The 24,444-nt window shown below is 43.1% G+C and overlaps 3 long non-coding RNA genes across 4 annotated transcripts in view; 2 read left to right on the top strand and 1 right to left on the bottom strand.

Moving 5' to 3' along the window:
- LOC117467592 (uncharacterized) overlaps positions 1 to 19,044 on the top strand; it is a 44,109-nt gene extending 25,065 nt beyond the window's left edge. Inside the window, exons 1-3 of one of the 2 annotated variants that reach the window (XR_004554398.2) lie at positions 17,221 to 17,500; positions 18,487 to 18,578; positions 18,955 to 19,044. This is a non-coding gene — a long non-coding RNA (uncharacterized lncRNA). Of the gene's footprint in view, positions 1 to 17,220; positions 17,501 to 18,486; positions 18,579 to 18,954 lie in introns of those variants that run through there. The other variant, XR_004554397.2, reaches the window with a different exon arrangement.
- Positions 19,045 to 19,053: 9 nt separating this feature from the next.
- On the bottom strand, positions 19,054 to 21,157 carry LOC139435872 (uncharacterized). The gene is made up of 3 exons (XR_011645081.1): positions 20,947 to 21,157; positions 19,845 to 19,954; positions 19,054 to 19,308 (listed from the first exon to the last, which is right to left on the bottom strand). It is a non-coding gene; the product is annotated as an uncharacterized lncRNA (long non-coding RNA).
- A 2,122-nt stretch (positions 21,158 to 23,279) lies between these two features.
- Positions 23,280 to 24,197, top strand: LOC139435873 (uncharacterized). Its single transcript, XR_011645082.1, has 2 exons — positions 23,280 to 23,366; positions 23,880 to 24,197. It is a non-coding gene; the product is annotated as an uncharacterized lncRNA (long non-coding RNA).
- Positions 24,198 to 24,444: the final 247 nt, after the last annotated feature.

Consider the following 24,444-nt stretch of genomic DNA (forward strand, 5'->3'; position numbering starts at 1 on the left):
CTTACTGCCAGCCCACGGAGCTGTAATAATGGATATATTGCACATGTTTCTGTAATTCATCATTTGTAAAATATTATACTACATGGGCTGTATGATGTAAATCTTGTACCGTAAATGTTGTATTAAATAAAGTTAATATTACCGACGTAGATTAACGTTCCTGTAGCTTCTTATTGCACTAACAAGTTTGTATATATATATATATATATATATATATACACAGTGCAATAATTATTTCATGCTAAATGAAGCTCTGTTGGATATCACTAGATCCTGTTACAGCATACTAGAAGTACATAACGATTGATGTGTACATTAGCATAATTACTAGCTAGCCGCTAGCTGCTAACTGCATAATAACAAGCCATTACCATGCTGTCATGAAAGCACGGTGCTGTTACGTGTACGCAAATTGACGTGCTTGATGTGAACGAGCATGTTGGTTAAAGTTGCGCATGCGCTATGAACGCACATACGGGTACTTCTCAGGCATGCCGGGTAATCTGTGACGTTTCACTCTCTCAAAAGTTGAGCCATTTTATCATCATGCGCTCATGAGCAACTCTCATAGGAATGAATGAGGCCCCGCCTCCCACGCTGTATCCAGTTCTTATAGAGAGGCGAAGTCCCTCCCTTTCCGGGAGCCTCCATGGGACCCCGGAAGCGTAAAATTATACATTGAAGTCAATGGAGAGAGAAAGGTTATCTTTTGATCCCGTTTGAATTGTGCCACGAATGACACATATGATGTTTGTCAATTTAAAAGAATATTTTGCAAGTCAAAAAAATTTAAATGTGTCGTAAAACTGTGAAGTTACACATTTTTTTGTGTGAAACCGCTGAGTGAACTACAGGTCTCTGGTCTCGCACAATACGCATCACCATCACAAAGACGGCCGTCACGTTAGCAAATTTCACCTGTTTCTTTCAGAATGAGAATAAAAGTATAAAATGAGGTGAACATCACTACAAGTCTGGACACGTTGAGAGCTGTACATACACGAAAGGGGAGTTAGTCGGTTCTGTAAGAGCAGCGGGACCGGCTTTACAAGATTTCGGTGAGTAATATGAATGCAATGTGTAACGTTAATGTCAGCTAGCTAACATTAGCTAACAAGGTACACTAACGTGTTTTGTTTCAGTAACTAGTTTTCTCCTTAAGAATGTCATGGTCTCTGTGTATGCTGTGGATAACATTAGTGTTCACAAGAACAAGGTAAACTCCCGTGTTTTGTTTTAGTTGCTCTTCAGATTGAAGCGGCCAGTTTTATATCGACTATACTGTATGTGTCATCTCCTTTTACATCTCGTTGTGTCATTTGAGTTTATTTGCTGTGTGTAGATTCAAGGGTTTTGGTTATCTTGTCAATTTGTTTGGTTATCTAGGCACAGCTGTGTGTGACTCCCTCTGGTACACTGGTATGTGTTTTCCTAATGTAGAGAGCATTGATTAATTAATAAACTACACACTGAGTCTAGATCCTGACCAAATCCTTTTTTATTGTTGATCAAATGTTTTTCAAAAATGTATACATACACATTTAAAAAAATACAATGTACAATCACAACCAGTACAACACAAATTACAAAAAATACAGAAAAAACAAACAATAACAACAATCAGACAAGAGGACAAAACTATGGAAAAATAACCCCTCCCACCCCCAGATCCGGACCATCCTTGTATTATTGCTCATTCAATCTATTATAGCATGCTAACAAATATGGTACTTACTTTATTTGTACAGATCTGCATGGGAGACGATGGCGCGATGCAGAGCGCTGTCTGTGATTGTGCACGGGGGATGTACAAATGCAGCCACGCTGCAGCATTGGCAATATGTGCCATGTGGCAGATCAGCTCCACAGATGTTGAGTGCCAGTGGAGGAAGCCTGGCACTTCCAAAGTAGTCCAGCCGGTGTCTCAACTTTACCAACAGTGAGAGGAGACATACAACTGACTGGCCAGAGACATCGCCACTCAGGATGTAGACTGGTTCAGGTCTGCACTGAGGGGCGCACAGTGTGGCATGGCATGGCTTTTGTCACCTGAGCCAGAGCCGCGGCCTCAACATCAGGCCATTGTCACCGTGCCGGAGCTGGTGAAGGGGCATGGGGGTCGGGGGCTTGAGGCAATGCTTGCCTCAATGCGACTGAGCAGAGACCAGCAAGCTGCCATCCAGACAGCCACCGGAGGACAGCGGACAAATCCTCAGTGGCAGTTACACAGGCGGGGCAGGTTGACAGCCAGCAAGTTTGGTGCTGTGCTGCGGTCGGGACTTTCATCCACTCCATGCGCGTCCCTCATGAAGAGGGTGCTCGGGGGGTACAACTTGGACGGAGTCATGGCTGTCAACTGGGGGGTTGTAAACGAGGCCGAAGGGGTGAAGGCTTTTGTGCAGGCCTATCAGGTGACAGTGTTCGAGTCTGGTCTCTTTGTGAGTGAGTCTGTGTTTTGGGAGCATCCCCCGATGGACTTGTGCAGCCATCTGCCCTGCTGGAGGTGAAGTGTCCACCATCATTATACATGATGGTGTATATAGGATATATATATATATATATATATATATTTGTATACATATCTGTAAATTGTATCATTTTATTTGATTCGTCTTTTTGATCTCTCTGTCTATAAACACAAACTGAGTAAGATTGACAATAAAGTTGACTTTGAAAAATATATATATTCTTTATGAAAATAGTTGACTGTTGGAATCCAAATGAAACGTTGGACTGAACTACAACTACGCCTTTAAATCTCTACGGACTGTTTTTCAGTGGGATGGCAAGTTCCTATCTTTAAACATTTATTAGTTTTTTCTCAGAACAGATTTGATTTTCTGGAGTTAATTTAACTTTGGCGACCATGTAAGGTCATTATTAAAAAGGTACAATCAATTTGTTTAGGGTTGACTAAAATAATGATAAACATTTCATTTGGATAATTTACTGACAGAATAAGAAACTCAATAATGCTCTACTCACCTGTTCCTTTTTATAAAGTGAAACAGTTGAAACGATAGATTTTAGTAAACTTAACAACAAGGAATATACCGAATACTTGGTCAGGGAGTGTATTGTGTGTGTGTGTGTGTCAGGGTGTCTGGGAAAGTGTATGTAAGAAGGTTTATATATACTGTATAGGATTACTTTAAAACAGTCCCAAATAATACATGTTCACTTCAATACAGTTCAAGATAATACCTGTTTACTTTAATACAGTTTAGAACAATATCTGTTTGCTTTAGTTTACTTCATGTAATAAAATAATAACTTCATCGTAAGGCTACTAAAAGTGACAAGGCTAAGTAATGTAATGCTAACTAACGTGCTCGCTACTCGTCGCTACTAGCTAGGTAGCTAAATTGACTATATATGTTCCATGCACAACATGTATATTACCTGATATGTCTGATCCAGCGACTCCTGGTCCTTTCATCAGACGGGAATCGATAGAATGAGCAAGTGGTATGATCACTTATGTGATTACAACCTGGTACAAAGCACACAGGCATCTTGTAAAAGTGAATTTATTTTTAGCAATCTCTTATTTATTGGAGGGAATAAATCAGTTATGAGATCTTCTTCTTCTTCTTCGCTTTAATTACGAGTCGCAACCACTTGGAGCATTATCGCCTGTGACATCACTTACGCGAGCCAGAATGGGATTTGTAGTCTTTGTAGTCGCGTATTTTTCATAGTCTTATATTTCAACAGTTTTACGACAAAATGTGACTTTTTTGACATGGAACTTATTGTTTAAGATTGACAAACATCATATGTGTAGTTCGTGGCACAATTCAAACGGGATCAAAAGATACGTTTTCTCTCTCCATTGAATTCAATGTAAATGTTTCGCTTCCGGGGTCCCATGGGCCGGAAGTAGATGGGCGTGACTTCGCCTCTCTATTATACATCCATAGGTGGATTAGGCAAATGAAGCCGCTGACGTCATTTCTTCTTCTTCTGCTTTGGGTTTACTGGCAGGCCGCAAACCACTTCACGGCGTATACTGCCGCCCAAAGTCCCCGGCCGGAAGTCCCCGGAGTTGGGGACTGGCTTCAGTAGAAGCTGCTGGGAGTCCCAGCAGCTTCTACTGAAGCCTTCCGAGTAAATCGCCAGAAGTGGAGTGCACCAGCTAGGCATAAGCTGGGCGTAACTCTACGTCCGACGTAGAACCGAAGGTTAAGACCAAACTAAAGTTATGACTAGTGCACCACTTAGACTTAAGCCCTGTATGCGTTGCGCCCGGGTGTAACTTTTACGCCTAGTATGGAGCAGGCGTAAATCGGAAAGACAGACAAGTATCCATAGTAACGTAAAACAGGCAAGAAGGATATTAACTATGGCAGGGCGTCTTGTTTACATGTTTAACAATGAAAGGGCATTAAGAAGAGAAAGAGTCGTCCGTGATCGAACAAACCCACTGGACATCTATTCAGACAGTGAACTGATAGAGAGGTTTCGGCAGACAAGCCCTTTTTGATTTAATCGAGGAGATCTCCCCTCAACTCCAGCACGGATCAGATCGAAACGCTGCGCTCTCCCCAACCTTGCAGGTGCTGATTGCGCTCAGATTCAGAATTGTTTTGTGTTCCGCTCTCAATTTGACGGTCTCCACCTCCACACGAACGATATCTTTCTCTGTCAGTTCCCGCTGTAGCTCTGACAAATCCCTCTTTCTCTTTCGGGGTGTGGCCATTTGGGATTCCCCTTGAGTCATCGCTGACGCTGTGGGTGTGGGAATTCCCTCTTCTCTGCGGTCCTCTGAGTCTGTAAAATGGTAAAATGGCGTTGCTTGGCAACAATTACTGTTTCGCGTGTATTCACATGGACGCGCATCTTAAGACCAGGCGCAGCTACGCCCGAGACTAGTCAGGCTTGGTGCACTCGGTGTAAATTCGAATCACTACGTCGGACGTAGCTAAGCCCGACGTTAGAGTTAAGCCCTACTTTTTTACGCCCATCTGGTGCACTCCACTCCAGAACGCCGACACCTCCTCATCTCCACCGCTCCCATGTTTTATTTTGTGTTGCCATAAGTTAGACTCTCTGCGTTTCTGCGCTGGGCTAATGCTAATGCTAATAATGCTAATGCGAGGATAATAAAATGGCGGCTTCACAAAACCTTTTGGGAGTTTTACGGGGCGTGGTTTGCAATCCGCCCAGCCAATCAGAAATATAGCTCTTTTCTCACAAAAGAGCCGCTCGAAAGTCCCTGCTCTCTAGCTGCTCTCTCGGACTTTCGGGGGGGTAAAAAGGTTCGCATGAACTAATTTTAGTACCGGCTCTTTTTGGTGTGAACGCGATCATGAACTAAGTTCGCATGAACCTTTTGTGGGAAAAGTACCACAGTGTGAATGCGCCTATAGATGAGTCCTATAGGGTGCATGTGATATATATCGCAGTGCAGCATGGTAGAGTGGGTCAAGTTTGGGTCATGCTACAATGCATGATCTGTTTTGTATTTGGAGCCAAACACTTCAGAGACCTGTTTGTATATATCTGAGACCTATAAAGTATTGATGAAAAACAGTATAATAGGGGACCTTTAATTGTAGGTATTTCTAGTATGTTGTTTTATGTTGAACATTCACACTGGAAGGGCGGGACGGCACGGGAGCATACTGTATACTGCATGATTGGGTGGCATGAAACCACAACACAAGCCGACATGTCGGAGAGACTGTGAGGCTCTATTAAAACTCGCCCTTTCCTTGATGTACACTGATGAGGAAATCCAGGGGAAAGTCATTATCGTGTATCTTGGTTAAACTGATTCCTTTATTAAATCTTCCCAAATCACAAGGGAGGGTATGTAAATGAAGGGAGACAGAAGATAAGACAAGATAACGGCTTGACTTTTTTCACACTTTCTAGATAAGAGCTCCGTTATAATAGAATCTGCTTCTTTTCAGTCAATTGTGAATTTCAAATCCCCAAAGGGCAAACAAAACACTGTGTGAGGGAACAAAAGAATAAGCACAAAACTTGAGCTAAAACGTACTTGAAAGGGTTGTATGAGGAAGTAGGAGCACCTCACAAAAAGTATTTGACACTTAATACTTACAGCATACATACAGTTGACACAGAGATAAAGGACAAACAGAAGGTCTGTCTAGAAAAAAAAAGTTACACCCATCTGTATGTGGCCTCATACATTTTAATTGAGAGTTGGTACCCTTGGTAAGTTTCTTTATAGACTACACACACACACACACACACACACACACACACACACACACACACACACACACACACACACACACACACACACACACACACACACACACACACACACACACACACACACACACACACACACACACACACACACACACACACACACACACACACACACACACACACACACATACATACAGCATTATTATTGACCTTTGCATTTGGTGAAAAAGATATGCTTACATCTGGTTACACCCTCCATGCCCTCAGTGCTGTGGAACGGTCTCTGGTGTATAGTTTGCACTTTACTTTTGTACATCAGTAGAATCTGATTTACACTTCAAAGCAACACAGCGAGGGACAGGGGGGAGGGAGAAAAGACTAAGAGGAAGAGAGCGAGAGAGAGAGACAAGGAGAAAGAGAGACTGAGTGGCCGCTGGCTTGGTTTTGATTTGATTTTCATTTAGCAAGAGAACATAAAAGTAGCATCAATTAAAGTGTGAGTCTTTGTTCCCTGTGGTCACTGCAGGTTAGTTTGTCTCTGCCATAAGGATGAGCTCTGCAGGCCCAGCCGGTACATTGAAAGATCCACACAGCTTTGATAAGCGACTCCATCTCCAGCTTCCAATCACACAATCCTCTGTTTCTCCCTCCGTTTCCTTTGTTGCTCAGGGGGTGCACCAGCAACTAACCTTGGCCACTGCTAGAACGGCTTCCTTATATTAGACGCTGCTATGAAGTCGGGACTGTGAACTGCCTGCTTTGTCGATATGAAATACAACTAAGACCATGCCTGGAGACGCTAAGGTGCTGCTTAGTGCACTTAAAATAGCTCTGACCTCACTCTAATAGCTTAAAATAGAGGCATCATTTACTTTTGATCAAACTAGATCATGAACACACACACACACACACACACACACACACACACACACACACACACACACACACACACACACACACACACACACACACAGCATGTACCGCTGTCTCCAGAGAGTTTGTGTTGTTGCAGGGTAAAATCCACATACAAAATGTTATTATGCTGGGTTTTTTCAAACAATACACTGATGACCAAGCTGATGAAAACAAGTCCAATTATCATGAGGAAATACGTCAGGAGTTTTGTGACTTTTTCAAATAATTAGTTGCTGACCAAAACGTTTCTTTCTAAACACTGGAGCCTGCAAAAAGTGTACCTTTTTTAAATCATGGACATACTCTTTATATATCCTTGGAGGGAGCTTTATAAGCAAACACTGACTTTGTTCTTCTATTTGCTAATTCAGCAGCAGACATTATACAGTAAAGCATTCACGACGGACAACCATTATGTGACCTTATGCTGCCTTACAGATGTTTCGCAGGAATACTATGGATGACACACAAGTGCTAATTTAGATCGCGTGTAATCTGGAGAGACATTTGCTGACCGTCTTTCAGACTATCTGAGGAAACAGGGAGATAACAAAGCGCATTTTGTATTTAGATATTTATTGGGAAACAAATGGGTTATCTCGTTCCCAGAACCCCCGAATTGTAATGTAAGTGTGACAAATTAAGATCAAAGGGGTTGTAATAGTAACCAACAGGAACACTGAATAACTAGCCTTGCTCTTCATTTGTCTAATGATGAGGTCTCTCAGAGAAAGATGAATCTGTCTGACCTGCTGAGGCATGAACACTTTAATCAGTTTTGGTGTAGTACACCTGTATCCTATTTCATACCCATAGCTTCTCACTGTTATCCTAATTGTTTTCACAGTTACATGCCAAGCTATAGCAATTACTTCAAAATAAGTGGTGTGAATATATTTCTAGTTCTGAATACATTTGGTGACTACCGTGAAATATTCATTATCATCACTTAACACATTATACATATAATACAAATATATGTAGAAATATACAGTAAGTCAGTTGATTCAGCAGTGGATCATGAATTCATATGCCCCCTTACTCTCTTATTGACAGTCAAGTGTGACCCTCAGGAAGTGAATCAACATTGAATTGAAATGTTCACGTACATTTTTCCTTTAAGTTTAACATTATCTGTACTTCTTTGCATGTTCCTGATATTCAAAACTCAAGTTAATACTTCTCAGTGTGTTGGTATGCTTCAGGAGAAATATTGTTTTGCTCTTCAATGTCAAATATTTGAAGAACCAACTATTAATACATAACTACTTATTCTTTAAAGTGGGTGGCCATAGTAAAGCTGATGAAATGCAGCTGAAGGCCACATACATACATTGACAGAAACACAGTCTTTTTGTGAACCGCTTTGAAACGAAGTTACCAAACCAACTCTGTAGCATAACTAATGCATTGTCAGGTCATAAAATAGATATCTAAAACAGGAATTTGTAAAAGTTATGAAAGGCACAGAAAATAGATATGTTATAGTGGCATCATATAAGACAATGCCTCTGTGTTGTTCCAGAGGAATAATGACTTGTTTTGTTGTCAAATATGAGAGACTTCTAGAAGACAGAAATGTTATGCAATATACCTGATTTTATGTCAACTCGGAGCTATAATACAATAAAATAAGAAATAGGAAGTGTGTTAATACGTAACAGATATTTGTTGTTATAGCATGAATCTGAGCATAGAACAATTGAAGCAGGATGCACACGTTGGCTAGCATGGCAATGTCACAAAAGTGGATATTTGATCTCTTCGAACCTCCCACTGTGCCAGCTAAGCAGCAGAAAGCGAGACAGAAAGAACAGCTGACAAGCTGACACCTACACCTCCCAGATCTGTGCCAGCAGGCCGGCAGCCACTGGGGCAGCACCTAGCTCCCCCTCTGAAGAACTACTCATCTTTCCCCACCTCCTGAGCCTACTCAAAAGATGTCTTTCAGACGACCAGACAATTATGCAGTCTGAAAAATTCACCAGGGAGAGTTTTCTTTCAAGGCCGAGTTGCAGTGGCTGGGATAAGTTTCATAGCGTGACCACACAGCCTTCATTCAGAAGTAGCCTCCAAATATGTCTACCTTCAAGGATCTCTCATTCGTCTAATGATTTGAATTTGCACTTTTTTTATTGAGGTTTGATGATTGATATGATCGTAGAGAATGTCATCACAGGGATTATTAAAGTTTTTTGTCACAATGCCAGGAGTGGATAAAATGAAACATTGGTTCAGGCCTCTTTGATATCAACCACTTTGTGAACATCTACAACCTTCTTATGGTGGTATTATTCTCTAATCATTTGAAAGGAAAGCCTCTGGTCTGGCATTTTCTTTCGTCAGGCACCCTAGACATTCAAAGTGTGAGAGATAGTAAGTCCACCCCTGTTTCTGAAACTGCTTTTGCCATCTTTCTAATCTATTTCCAATTCCTCACAAAAATGTCATCAATGTTTTATAAAGGTTTCATCTCACAATGCCACAAGTAAATATAAGACTGGTATTTTCTGTATGAATAGAAACAAGCTTTGCAATTACTCACATGCTACTGTAGCATGCTATAAGATAAAACGGCCAATTTCTCAAATGATTTTCTTTAGAATCCTGCTGGAGATATTGTCGGCTCGTTATGACTCAAAAAATGAAATAAAGTACAAATGAAAACGACATCACATTATACAAACTGAGATGCAGAAGCTCAACAAAGGTATCATTTGAGACAATAAACTGATACTTGAGGCACACTGTGCAGTAAAATTAAATTGCCTTGCTCTAACGACAGCATCAAATCCCAATACCTGTTTGCAAATTGGATGTAATGGGTATACACGTACACGCTGAGCTGGCTAAATAGTTTCTCCCCCTGAGCTTCCCGCTGGGTCACTACGGGTGTTTCACACAGCATGAGCGCGTTCAGTATCATTAATGAATGCGGCAAACTACAGGCTGGCTCTTTTAAACAGCCTGTCCTCCATTACTCCTTCTGATCAGAGAACTAATGGCCTCTGCAGGAAGGAGTCACAGGCATTTTGCTGAACAAAGTGGAAGTTCTTTGTTTCCTGTGACCAATCAACGGTATATCCACATTCGCTCGTGGTTTTGTTAGGCTGAAAGAAATTGGTGGTGAGTACAGGTGACAGAATCATTTTGGGACTAAATTAAATCTGGCCTCCTGGTTCACAAAATAGGAGAAGCTTCTACTAATGGGATTTGACAATTGAAGCACACTTCTGGATTTTCTGAAGCTACAGAGATTTTTTACTGATTATGTGCAGCTCTCCTCAGCTCGAATTGCATCTTTTAGCCAACTGTTGTGGTTTTCCAGCCAAAAACGTCACTGTTATGGTTCAGTGTCATCTCTTCATATTGCAGTTTTCAGCTGCAGAAGGTCGCTGGTTCCAGCTCTAAAAACCCTGTACACTACTCACTCAGCTTTAAACAGCAGACAGACACAGTTGACTTTCAACATTCAGCAGCAAAAGAACCAGATCAATTTTCTTGGAATTTTGTGGAGAACACAATTGTCTTCCCATACAACATAATTGCATTGTCAATGATATTGCAAATCAGTGCAGGGCTGTCTGGATGGATGGGACGAACAAATACAGCACTGAGAAGACCTCTTTGTGCATCCTGTTTGAATGTTGATTAATTTGAGTCACATGAGCACAGGGTAATCAGATTCTTAATGTTATTCAATTAAAAATACTTTTTTACACTGTTAATTCACTGACTGTTGTTGGAGCACCACACAATGGCGGTGGTGGAAGGCTCACCTCTGCTCCGCGCCGTCCCTTGATGACTGATGAGCTGGTCAATTTACAAAAGAAGGAACTCAAAGCACCGGAATAAAGGTAAAACAATAATCTGTTTTAATGGTAAAAACAACAATACACAATACAGAGCACCCTGCAACAGTACAATACAGAGCACTCCGGGCTGAATTCTACTACCGTGTGAGATACGTCCCACGACAGTCAGTCAGAAGACAGCACCGAGTATGAACATTGGGACAGCTTAAATACAAATTCTGTGGGAGGAGTTGTGTCTGTTGCTCCTCCGTAGCTATTTGTTATTGGCCAGTTTCACTTCTGGGCGAGCCCTAGACCGTGAGTCAGCAGTTGTTGACTCCATGGTTGCGTTCCGATAATCCAAAAATCAGCTCCTAAATTCTAACCCTATCTCCTATTCCTTGACCTCTGAGTGAAACGTCACGGAGTTAAGGGATAGTGGATAGGAGAATTCAAAAGGAATTAGGAGAAGAGACTGCGGTACTTTAGAAAATCCGAATGCACTTTCACTATCCGACGTGTTTATGATGCGCCAGCGGACGTCATGAATGTGCGTCTGCTGCTGTGGGGGAACTATGGAAACTACAGTTTTCTATACAGCGGACTACAACATGGATGTTTAATAAGAACCACGGACTACTGTAAACTCATCTAGAGACTCTGCACCGTGCTCTGATGTTGTTGTTTTATGCTTTATGAATGTGGATAACAGAGAAACATATTCTTCATGACCAAAGTTGGAATTGAAATAAAAAAGGAAAGTGAAACTTATGCTCATCACCTTCTCCCTCCGGTCCACATTAATACAAATGATCCCAATACGTATGATTGTATGAAAATATCTTAAAATCAATACAAATGTATTTATTATAAACGTTAGTCCTTACCATCTATCACTGTGTATATCACCATTCAAACATCTTTTAAAAGTTGAACAAACCCCACACAGCTCAGTAAAGACTGAGAGATGTTGACTTTATTTGATCATTTCAGTAAAAACTAACGTTCATATTTCTCTTTTTGATTATAATACTGATGAACGTTCAGAAAAAAGCACTTTGGCAACTTACCACATACGTTTTAAAAAGCTTAATAAACACCGTAACTTTCATGATATAATTTCTCGGTCATAATCGGTTGTTTCCGTGAACGGCCGACTGTTGAGTGACGGCAAATGCTGAGGCTGCAATGCATTCTGGGGCAGCATTTTCTCCTCTCCTTTCGGTTAGGGAGGTCCAGTTAAAGGAGGTTATAAAGGAAGTTTGAAACCTCCTTTCCTATCATTTGGAGAATTGGAACGGCACTTATCATGGCTGCCACTGAGGGACTTCCGGGTCATTTCACTTGGTTAGGAAGGTTCCTAAGCTAAATGGACTATTGGAACGCAACCCATCTGTTTCGCCCCATCTCCTGTGTGTGTGTGTGTGTGTGTGTGTGTGTGTGTGTGTGTGTGTGTGTGTGTGTGTGTGTGTGTGTGTGTGTGTGTGTGTGTGTGTGTGTTGTGTGTGTGTGTGTGTGTGTGTGTGTGTGTGTGTGTGTGTGTGTGTGTGTGTGTGTGTGTGTGTGTGTGTGTGTGTGTGTGTGTGTGTGTGTGTGTGTGTGTGTGTGTGTGTGTGTGTGTGTGTGTGTGTGTGTGTGTGTGTGTGTGTGTGTGTGTGTGTGTGTGTGTGTGTGTGTGTGTGTGTGTGTGTGTGTGTGTGTGTGTGTGTCTCTGCCCTCAGGCAGTCCCACAACAATGCTTTGGAGTCATGACAGAACTGAGGTTACCTACTGTAACCCAGCTTCTATGAGTAAATGGCGCAGCCCTCTAAGGCTATCGCTATTGGGTAATCCCTCTGTGCCCCCGCGCAGCACTGAAACACTTGTAGTCCACGCGCACCCTCTAGGTGGGCCCCACCCTCGGGCCTCCTTCCGGTATAAGTAGGAAGGGTGCCCGGCAATCTGCTCCCATACAATATAACTTTTCTTCAGCTATTCGTAGAGCCAGTGGGGCCCAGCGCTTAGAGGGCTGCGCCATTTACTCATAGAAGCTGGGTTACAGTAGGTAACCTCAGTTCTATTTCGTATATGGCTTCGCCCTCTAAGGCTATTGGGTTAAGGGCGAAGCATGATGTAGTCTGCGCCACACTGGGTCCGCCCGGCACTAGAAGCACAGACACACCTGCTCATTAACACCCCCTGCCTGTTGTGCCATGCGTAATGGCGCATCACCGTCATCTGGAACATAGCAAAACCTGCCTATCTTCCCGACGGGGTGAAGGCTGGGAACAATACATACCGGCCGCTGTGAGAAAGTAGAGACGAAGGTTCCACCTTGCCCAGCGATCATCGAGGGGGAACAGCAGCTCTCTGTGTGTCAGACAGGTAGGAGAGCGCCCAGCTGGATCCCTGACGTCACTCACTCCGTACAAAGTGTGTCAGAGGAAAAAGGAACATCCCTCCTATAAGAGGGAAAAAGGGCCGCTCTCCGCATGCAGGAGAGAGGCGCACCGCTGGCTCCCTGACGTCACTCACTCCGACAGGACACCCAGTACAGGGTGTGTCAGAGAGGAAAGGGAGACATCCCTCAAATAAAAATGCATACATGAACAGGGGGAAGACCAAGATGCAGCAGTGCAAATATCTTCCACTGACATTCCTCCGTGCAAAGCCGTGGAGGAGGAAATTCCTCTGGTGGAGTGCGCATTGATGTTCTCCGGGGGCTCCACCGCAGAGGAGACATATCTTTGCGACACAGCCTCACACAGCCAGTGTGACAGCCGTTGTGCAGACAGAGGCTGCCCGATCGAGCGCTCTCTATAGTGCACAACCAGGCGCTGAGAACGGCGCCAGGCCGCCGTGCGCACCACATAGCAGGACAGCGCGCGCACAGGACAGAGGAGATGAGACGTGGCTTCTTCCTCCGACCTGTAAGGAGGGGGGAATAAGCCAGCCAGGGTTCAAATGGGGCTTTGCTTTAGTGCGCGTAACACCAACGCCAAATCCCACTGAGGCGCCAGTGTGCGTGACACCGGTCTGAGTCTCCATACTCCTCGCATACAATGGCTGCTGCGTTCTGCGAGCCCCTCGGTTAAATTAGCTGGGAATATACATTGCTCTGATGGAGTGCAACATGTGTGCGCGCCCAGAACAGCAGCCGCCTGGCTGCGTTCAGAAGCTGCGCGGATCGTACTCCTCCCTGGCGATTGAGGTAGGCTGCTTCCATAGCCGTGGCCTGTTGTCTGTGCGAATCAACACATGTTTGATTGTACAGCAACGGGGCGACTCCCCCGTTCTTTTCCGAGATTTAGAAAAATAGCGGGAGTAAACCGCGCAAGACACTGTTCCTGGGATAACGGGAGTGTTTCTTGTATCCCATGGAACTGCTGGGGGGAGAGGCTTCTCCGTGATGGTCGTCATGGTGACGAGCCACGCCATCGCCACCGCTGCCCCTAAGGCAAAAGGGCTGCGAGGGAGTTTCCACACACTGCATTTCACTCCGTCTCTCATCATGAGGCGTGTACACGCCCAGAGGATGAGAGGTGTGTGTATGCTGTCCACACGAGGCGTTATAACGGTGCTCGTGGATTTATTATGACTGTGTGTAGGAGGCATATCTGGAACAGAGGAATGCCGCAAGCTCTGCAGTTTATAAACCAATAGGTTAAAACAGCAGGCTTCTGCAGCGAATGAACCACCTCTGGAGTGTCCCCCTGTTGGAAGAGACCCAGGGGGATCACCACGTGACCAGCTGACCCCAACGCCGAGCAGCTGCGTCACGGAGAGGGTTGTGTGGGTTGTGACATGCTGGAGGAGAGCTGTCAGTTTCTCCACTCGCTGCCGCGAGAGCCGCGCTCTGCTGGCTGAGTTTAATTCCACTGCAGATAAACATTTGTCTGAGAGGGAAGAGGACAGCTCTTCTTCCAATTTATTATGAAACCCAGGCTTTGACAGATGCGATACGAGATGTACAAGCGACTTCCTCCCTGGAGCGAGCCAGCAAATAGCAGGTCGTCCAGAGGAAACTACCCTCTCATCCCTCCTCTGTGTAGTGGCTCCAGCCTTCTCTACACAAAAATGGGAGGAGCCAGGAAATATCCGAACGGTCTGATATTCCCTGAAATGAGAAAACGCAGGAATTTCCTGTGTTTCTGGATGATGGGTACGTGGAAGTATATGCATCCTTCAGGTGGAAGTGAACCAGTCGTCCTGGTGAACACATTCCAGCACCTGTTTGATCGTCAGCGTGTGGAATACTGACAGATCGAGGATGTCTCATTGCCCCAGTCTTTTTGAAAAGTGAAAACCCCTGATTTTCCGGAAATATCCTCTTTCAACAGGAGTTCCAGCAGCTCGGATTGAAGCGCAAGACATAGCTTCTGGGAGGACAGGAGTGTTTTCTATGAGGGGCCGTGTAGGCCAAAATTCAAACTCACCTCGCACACACACTACTGAAAACATCTGGCCTTGCACACACACTACTGAAATCCTCTCACATTCACTACTGAACACCTCACACACACACTACTGAAAACATCTGGCCTTGCACACACACTACTGAAATCCTCTCACATTCACTACTGAACACCTCACACACACACTACTGAAAACATCTGGCCTTGCACTAGTGTTGCACGGTGTACCGATACTTGAAAGGTACCGCGATACCCTGCCGTTAAAAACGGTACGATTCCTCCGTTTCATTAGTATCGGTACTTTAAGAATGACGGGGAAAAGTACTCCTGTGAAAAAGCGCCGTTTTAATAAGAGCCGTGTGTGTTCAGCGCTCTGCTTCCACTCCCTGCACTGCAGCTGTGCCTGCAGTCCCGCTCCTCTCAAGCACGTTCTAAGTCCCTCCCCTCTCTCTGGTGCATGCGGCCACGCGCTAGCTGCCAGAGCATGTGAGAAAACAAGAAGCATGGCCGCTGCGCCTCGGCTTGTTGACAAAAAAGACGCCAGAAGTCTGTGAACGGGCCGTTCAGGTGTTCAGAGCAGAGCTCCCTGTCGGAGCGGCAGAGGGTGATGTGCACTGAAAAGTTTTTCTGTCGCAATATTATCGTTGAGCAAATGTAACTAGCAAACTAGCATCACTATCTGCTAACGTTAGCTTTAGCCTTCGTTTTCTATTAGTTTTTTTCATAGGCTATAAACGGAGGTGGTATAAGTATATATCTTGTACTTGAGTAAAAGTAGAAGTACCCAGGTCTTGTACTTGAGTTAAAGTAGAAGTACCAGAATGTAGGAACAATCCTGCAATCAAAATGTTCCTCAAATAAAAGTACAAAAGTATTATCATCAAAATATAGTTAAAGTAGCGACAGTAAAAGTAGAAGTACTCAGGTCTTGTACTAGAAGCACCAGAGTGTAGGAATACTCTGTTACAGTAAAAGTACTGCATTCAAAATGTTCCTCAAGTAGAAGTATTAAAGTAGCGACAGTAAAAGTAGTCATTGTGCAGATTGGTCCATTTCAGAATAATATATATGATATGTTTTATAATGATTGATCATGAAAGTGTTCTCAAAGCTGGTGAAGGTGCAACTAGTTTGAAGTACTTTGTATTCTGCAGGGTAGCTGGTGGATTTACTCCAGGTGGAACTAAAGTCTGATTCAACACTTGGTTAGATTTCACATCATTCATCCACATCTGTGAAGTAACTAAAGGGATTAATACATGCAGTGGAGTACAAGTACACCATGTACCTCTGAATTGTAGTGGATTAGAAGTACAACGTAGCAAAAGAAACATTGAAATACTTAAATAAAGTACAAGTATCTCAAAATTGTACCCAAGTAGTACTTGAGTTTATGAACTTAGTTACTTTACACCAGTGGCTATAAAGATAGAAAGACTCAGCCTTGCACAGAGGCATGAAAATACATTTTCAAAATGCTCAACAGTGCTGCCAAAATGTTAAACTCACTGCTACACAATTAAAATAAATGCTTTTATATATATTTATATTAGATGTGACACTTTGGCGTTTATGTTCTTAGTAACACTGCTGCTTTAGTTGTTCTGACTGCTAAAATCATCTGTTATTCCTAATTTTAAAGCCGATATTCCGTGTTTCCCTTTTTTTAAGAAAAGTATCGAAAAAGAATCGGAATCGCAATTCTTGACTTGGTATCGGTATCGAAACCAAAATGTTGGTATCGTGACAACACTACCTTGCACACACACTACTGAAATCCTCTCACATTCACTACTGAACACCTCACACACACACACTACTGAAAACATCTGGCCTTGCACACACACTACTGAAATCCTCTCACATTAACTACTGAACACATCACACACACAATACTGCAAATTAACCTCACACACACACTCCTGAAAAACATTTTACTGAAAGGTTCTCAGTAGGGAATGTGCATGTGTTTCACCTATGTGTGTGTGAGGGGATTCTTGCTGTAACGGAAGTCATTCTAATGTAACGGATGTCATTCTAATGTAACGGAAGTCAGTGGTCTCTTTGCTAGCCCCGTTAGCTTCATTAGCTCCAGGCTGCTACTCCGAAGTGTTTGTTGTGTTGATGCCTGGTGGAGTAGTCTTCATTGAAATATCGCACTTATCGTTTGGCTCTGCGGTTCACAGACCGTCCATGAATGCAGTTTATTCGGTAAGTACAATTCAAGCACTTTATTTCTTACTTGTCTTTTTATTCAGCTAACAAGCGAGACGAAGCTACATCTGTGCTAACGATGCTATCCGTAGCATACAAGTTAAAACATAATGGAGAAGTGTAACACATTAAGAAGGTTTATACTGTAAAACATAAGGCTTCTCAGTGAGGTTGGTAAAATAAGGTCATGCTTGTACACTAGTTAGTTTGCTAGTTAGGTAACTGCATGCATTGTTATTGTTAATTTAAAATAGCTATGCTCGACGATGCAGACAGCTAGCATCATTTTAGTGTTGAAGAGCAGAGTACTGTATGAGATTAACCTCACTATAAGATCTGTGTATCTGAAACATATGAATCTCACATTTCCAGTTGGTTCCAGAAATAACGTTAACGTAGATAGTGCAATATGGTTTGTTGAGCTGGAGTTGATTATTGAAGCTTACTGGTTAACGTTCATCATATTAAACGAACGAACCCAAACGTTGTTGTTTTTATTAATATTATTACCAATACTTACTTAGCATTTTATTATCATTACACTGGAGAAACCGACTTATTGTGGCAGCAGAACATGTAACTTAATGCCTGCATTTGAGGACGAAAAATAGCTCAGTCAATGCTTTAGGGACAAGGAAATTATTTGTTTAAATATTAGATATGACATTATGTGTGCTTCTGTGACAATGAAGCTTATTCATTGCATTACATGTGTTGAAGATGTTTGTCTTTTACCCTTACGTGTGTGTTACAAATGAATGTGAATATGGCATAGGACAAATATTTAAATTGACTGTCTCATGAAAAACGATTCTAAAATAAAAAGGACCACAACTATACAATAATACACAATCCAACTGATAAGATACAGTAAGGGCTTTGATATCCAGCACTTTCTTTAAGGATAACAAAAAGATGATCGCATGTAAAAAAGTCTGTGACCAACACATTGTTACTTTACATATATATCTGTTTGTTTAAAGTTTCCAGGTGATCCAGCAGACAGACCAGAGGATGCTGACCACGAGAGACAGACCTATTCCTAACATCAGTGAACTTCAGCATGGACTCAAAGGTACAAGGAATCGAGAAACGTTCTGGTTTAAATAGATAAAGTAACAACTATAATCAGCTTTCACATTTCAATGTATTTAAGGCAATTATTATTTTACATTGTGAGAATTGCTACCATTTGTCTCTACATATTGTCTGTAAAAGACGTGGTAAAAGTGGTTCTTGCAGTGAGACAACAGAGCAGTTGAATATTATTTAATAAGATATTTTAATGTTGATTAACTGCAGACTGTTCATTCATAATCTGATTATCTTTGTAGTACAAAGTGATTAATTAAAAAAACACATTATTTCTACAGCCGCTAAATAAACAAACGTTTCATAAATAACACACTTGCTCTGCAATAATGTCATATGTTTCTTGTCATTTCTGTTAGGAAAGGACATACCTGAAGGACACAACTGCCTCACCGTTTTCTCAGAGGGGCAAGAAGAAAATGAAAAGCTGATTTCAGATTAAAGACCAATACAGGACATTCACTAAGAAACTACACTTTTATTGTGAACACAAAGTCAAACAGGACCATCATTTGTTTGTGGCAGCTGAGCCCAGTATGGGCTCACAGATGCAGTTAGGGGGTTTCTTCATCAGACCTGGTCCTCCTCCATCAGGCCACGTCCTCATCCCAGAGAAAGACCTCTCCACCTTCTCCAGCCAAACCCACAGACAGGACATCCGTCACGCTGAGGTTTCTCCCAAAGTCTCTGCACGCTGTCTCAATTGATCCACACTGTGAATATGAGGGGGAAATGTGTGTCATAAATGCTTTAGACAATAAGAAATATGAAGTTAACTGTAAGGAATGGCTCATTCTTTTTTAAATAGACAAAACTATTACTGTATTTCAATATCTCATGTCTGAAAGTTTAATTTAAAAGAAGAAGGGGCCCCAAAAATAAAGATTGGTATATCAATAAATGTAGTTGATTGTGTCTTTTTAATTGTTTAAAGTAGATAGAACTGGTACTTAAGAGTTTGAATACAGTCTGGTTGCGGAGGAGGCACACAGGTAAGAGCATATAGCTACCATCACATGTAACTAAGCTTTACTTGAATTTATTAAAAGTATAATTAACAGCAACAAATCAATAACAAATCGTGCAAAAATGTGAATCTTTGCTGGGTCCACTGTTGAATTTACCACATATTGTATGTTTTAGAAACCTTAAGGCATGTATAGATTTGTATGCAAGTAATATCCCAAAACTCAATAAATACCGTAGATTATTATTGAAAGTTATGCTGAATAGTTTCATGTTCACTTACCTTAAGCAACGTAAAACGTGCAGACCGGGGGGAATACAAATACTTTTATTTCTCTTTTTTGGTTTGCAAGGGTGTCACCTTCCGCGGAGCCCATTTTCTGTAGTATTATCCTAACAAAGAGAAAACAAGAGGGAACAACCCTTATTTAGGTTTTTTAAAAAGTGACAATATCAGCTTGCATTCATCCGACAAAAATACGACACAGGGTATTGTCTAATTGCTGGTTGTCTTGTGTGTTTATGGGATTTGGATAACGGATTTATTCTATAAAATATTTTGAATGGTTTTCACTTAATACTGTTATAAAGTGGGCTGCGGACAGCCGGGCTGTAGTAAATAGTGCAGCAGATCTACACAGCTAGCTCGCTAGTTAGCATTATTAACAGCTATTTATGTACATTTTCAAGTTCTGCTTGAAAGCAAGTTCCTGCAAACTGTTCAAACAAACGCTTCAACTTGTACCATTTATAATCTGTATGTTTGAATATGGATCTTAAATCGGCGTGACGTTGAAGCAGCTGCAGTTCCTTTAAGCATACCGTTAGCATTTTGCTTCTGGCAACTAGATTTATGATTTGAAAATTATAAAAGTAGGGTAGACATGTGGATATTATCCGGCTGAACAAAACGTGACCCGTCTCTTAAATGCGTCTCAACCACAGACCTTATTTCCAGCTAGTTTCAAACCATATTGCAATATCTACGTTAACGTTATTTCTGGAACCAACTGGAAATGTGAGATTCATATTTTTAAGATACACAGATCTTATAGTGAGGTTAATCTCATACAGTACTCTGCTCTTCAACACTAATGTGACGCTAGCTGTCTGCATCGTCGAGCATAGCTATTTTAAATTAACAATAACAATGCATACAGTTACCTAACTAGCAAACTACCTAATGTACAAGCATGACCTTATTTTACCAACCTCACCGAGAAGCCTTATGTTTTACAGTATAAACCTTCTTAATGTGTTACACTTCTCCATTATGTTTTAACTTGTATGCTACGGATAGCATCGTTAGCACAGATGTAGCTTCGTCTCGCTTGTTAGCTGAATAAAAAGACAAGTAAGAAATAAAGTGCTTGAATTGTACTTACCGAATAAACTGCATTCATGGACGGTCTGTTTGAACCGCAGAGCCATACGATAAGTGCGATATTTCAATGAAGACTACTCCACCAGGCATCAACACAACAAACACTTCGGAGTAGCAGCCTGGAGCTAATGAAGCTAACGGGGCTAGCAAAGAGACCACTGACTTCCGTTACATTAGAATGACATCCGTTACATTAGAATGACTTCCGTTACAGCAAGAATCCCCTCACACACACATAGGTGAAACACATCCACATTCCCTACTGAGTACCTTTCAGTAAAATGTTTTTCAGGAGTGTGTGTGTGAGGTTAATTTTCAGTATTGTGTGTGAGGTGTTCAGTAGTGAATGTGAGAGGATTTCAGTAGTGTGTGTGTGAGGCTTAATTTTCAGTAGTGTGTGTGTGAGGTGTTCAGTAGTGAATGTGAGAGGATTTCAGTAGTGTGTGTGCAAGGCCAGATGTTTTCAGTAGTGTGTGTGTGAGGTGTTCAGTAGTGAATGTGAGAGGATTTCAGTAGTGTGTGTGCAAGGCCAGATGTTTTCAGTAGTGTGTGTGTGAGGTGTTCAGTAGTGAATGTGAGAGGATTTCAGTAGTGTGTGTGTGTGTGAGGCTTAATTTTCAGTAGTGTGTGTGTGAGGTGTTCAGTAGTGAATGTGAGAGGATTTCAGTAGTCTGTGTGCAAGGCCAAATGTTTTCAGTAGTGTGTGTGTGAGGTGAGTTTGAATTTTGGCCTACACGGCCCTTCATAGTTTCCTGTATCCCATTGAACTGTGGGGGGGAGAGGCGAACTGCAGGACGCATCCTCTGCTGATCAGCCTGCTCATCCATCTGTCCATCAGACTCTGAGAAAACCTCTGAGAGCGGGCGCACATGCTCGAGATGTGTTTTTTTGGTCGTCATGGTGACGAGCCACGCCAGAGCCCCTGCCGCCGCTGTCCGTGAGGCAACCCAAGGTGAGCTTGGACCGAAAGGGCTGCGCGGGGGCCTCCACACGCTGCGTCTCACTCCGACTCTCATCATGAGGCGCGTACACGCTCAGGGGATGGATGGAGGTGTGTGCAGTGCTGCCCACATGAGGCGTTATAACGGCGTTCATGGGTTTATTAAGGCCGTGTGTACGAGGCGTATCTCGGACAGAGGAATGCTGCGAGCTCTGCAGGTTATTAACAGGGGTTAAAACCGGCAGGCTTCTGCAGCGAGCCCTGCTGTCTACTTAATCAACAGATTAGTGGCAGCCGGCTTAATTAGCGAGCTCTGCAGTTTATTAACCGATAGGTTAAAACCAGCAGAATTCTGCAGCGAGCCCTGACGCCGTGGCGCTGCGGGCGCTGCCGCTGGGGCACTCAGTCTGGAATACTGCTCCTTCCCCCGTTCTGGCTTCTCTGTGATGTGCCGTAATGGTCGTCATGGTGACAAGCCACGCCATTGCCCTTGCCGCCACTGCCCGTGAGGCGAAAGGGCTGTGAGGAAGCCTCCACACGCTTCGTTTCACTCCGGCTGTCATCATGAGGCGTGTACACGCTCAGGGGATGAGTGGAGGTGTGTGCAGTGCTGTCCACATGAGGCGTTAAAACGGCGCTCATGGGTTATTATGACCGTGTATAGGAGGCGTATCTCGGACAGAGGAATGCTGCGAGCTCTGCAGGTTATTAACCGATAGGTTAAAACCAGCAGGCTTCTGCAGGGAGCCCTGCTGTCTACTTAATCAACAGATTAGTGGCAGCCGGCTTAATTACCGGCTCTGCTTCCTCGGAGGCTCTCGCGGAGCAGACCAGGAGCGGGGGAGCCTCACTCCCCTTTGAAACGCCGCCGGGAGACCCTGTCTCTGGGGTGGCGGGGGAGCGGAGACGTGGGACGGAGCCCCTGCAGCCGCCGAAGAGCGAGTCTGACGCCGAGACGGTTGCTGTGGGCGTCTCTCCGCTTGCGGCCTCCTGTGGCCGGCGTAGACGCCGCAGTTGCTGCGGGCGTTGATGCCGCAGTTGCAGCTCAGCCGGCTGGAGCCAGCTGCACATGCTGGTGAATGTCGTCCGCCTGTTCCGCGGCCGTCTTCATGGACTCCACCATGACGTGGAACTGGGGTCCGAGCAGCTAGGGTGACCAGATGTCCCGCTTTGCGCGGGACTGCACAGCATTTTCACATAGACTGTATATATAAATGGACGTAGGGTCCGTGACGTCACCCATAGGATTCTGCAGAGTTGCCGTGAAGCCCTTAGTAGGCGGAGTCGGCCACTAACGGCTCAACAGTGACGTCAGTGTTCAACTCCCGCCTTCTCCCGCCTGCTCCAAATAAGGGCAAAGAGGCGGAGCCGAGGCGGGACCTGCTGCCACCGAGCTGGAAGTTCCAGAGCTAGCTGAAGCTACCAAGCTAAGCTAACATGCTCCCCATCTGCACACTGCCGTCGCATTTTACGTTTCTAAGGTAAGCGGCCATGAAACTATTCAACAAAACTATAAATAATAATCTAAGTTATTGAGTTTTTAGCATAATACTTCAGAATCTTAAAACCCCTTAACATTTGTATGCAATTGTGCTAAATTCAACTCTGGAATCAAGCAAATATTAATATGTTTGCATGACATTAGTTATTTGTATTTTGATATCACTTAATTATACGTTTAAGTCAAGCTGAGGTACATGTGATGGTAGCTAGTTAGTGCTCTTACCTGTGAGGCCTCCTCCAAACAGCATAATAACCAGACTGTATCATTCAAACTAAGTACCAGTTCTAGATCCTTGACTTTAGACAAACAATTCAAAAGACAACATGTATTTAAAGACCAATCTTTATTTGAATGTGCCCCTTAACCTGATATATTAGTTATACAGTAATAGTATTGACAATCTAAAAAAACTGAGCAACTCAACAGTCAACTTTATGTTTCTTATTGTCTAAAGCATTTATTATTTTCATTTTCCCCCTCTCATATTCAGTGTGGACGGATTGAGACAGCCTGGTGTCCAGAGGGCTGCAGAGACTTCAGGGAGAAACCTCCGTGTGATGGACGTCCAGTCTGTTGGTGTGGAGAGGACTGAGGGTCTTTCCTCAGCGAGGAGGACCAGGGCTGATGGAGGAGCCCATGCTGGGCAAAGCTGATACCAACTGCACAGGCCTAGTCTGTCACTTTATTTGACTAAATGTGTTTACTTATAAATGTAATAGGTTTACACCTTCTGTCCATATGTGCTTTTTATTTAAAACATTTGATTAACTTTTGGTTCACATTTCAATAAATTGTATTTGTATTTGCATCCTTTCGTCCATTATTCTTACTGAACATGTTAGATTACACATTCACATCTGACTGAAGATTGGCCCCATTTATTTGTGATGTTGCAAACTCTGCGGTACAAGGCACAAGTGATGTGAAGCTCATAAAGTGAGGCAAATAGAAATAATCAGCTGATGGAGTGTCTCATAACATCAGCTTTTAATGTTCCTCTTGGATGCTCTTCTTGACCCTCAGAGAAGGAGAAAATGTTGTGTCTTTCAGGCATG

The sequence above is a fragment of the Pseudochaenichthys georgianus genome, chromosome 3 (genome assembly GCF_902827115.2).
Source record: "Pseudochaenichthys georgianus chromosome 3, fPseGeo1.2, whole genome shotgun sequence".
NCBI lineage: Eukaryota > Metazoa > Chordata > Actinopteri > Perciformes > Channichthyidae > Pseudochaenichthys > Pseudochaenichthys georgianus.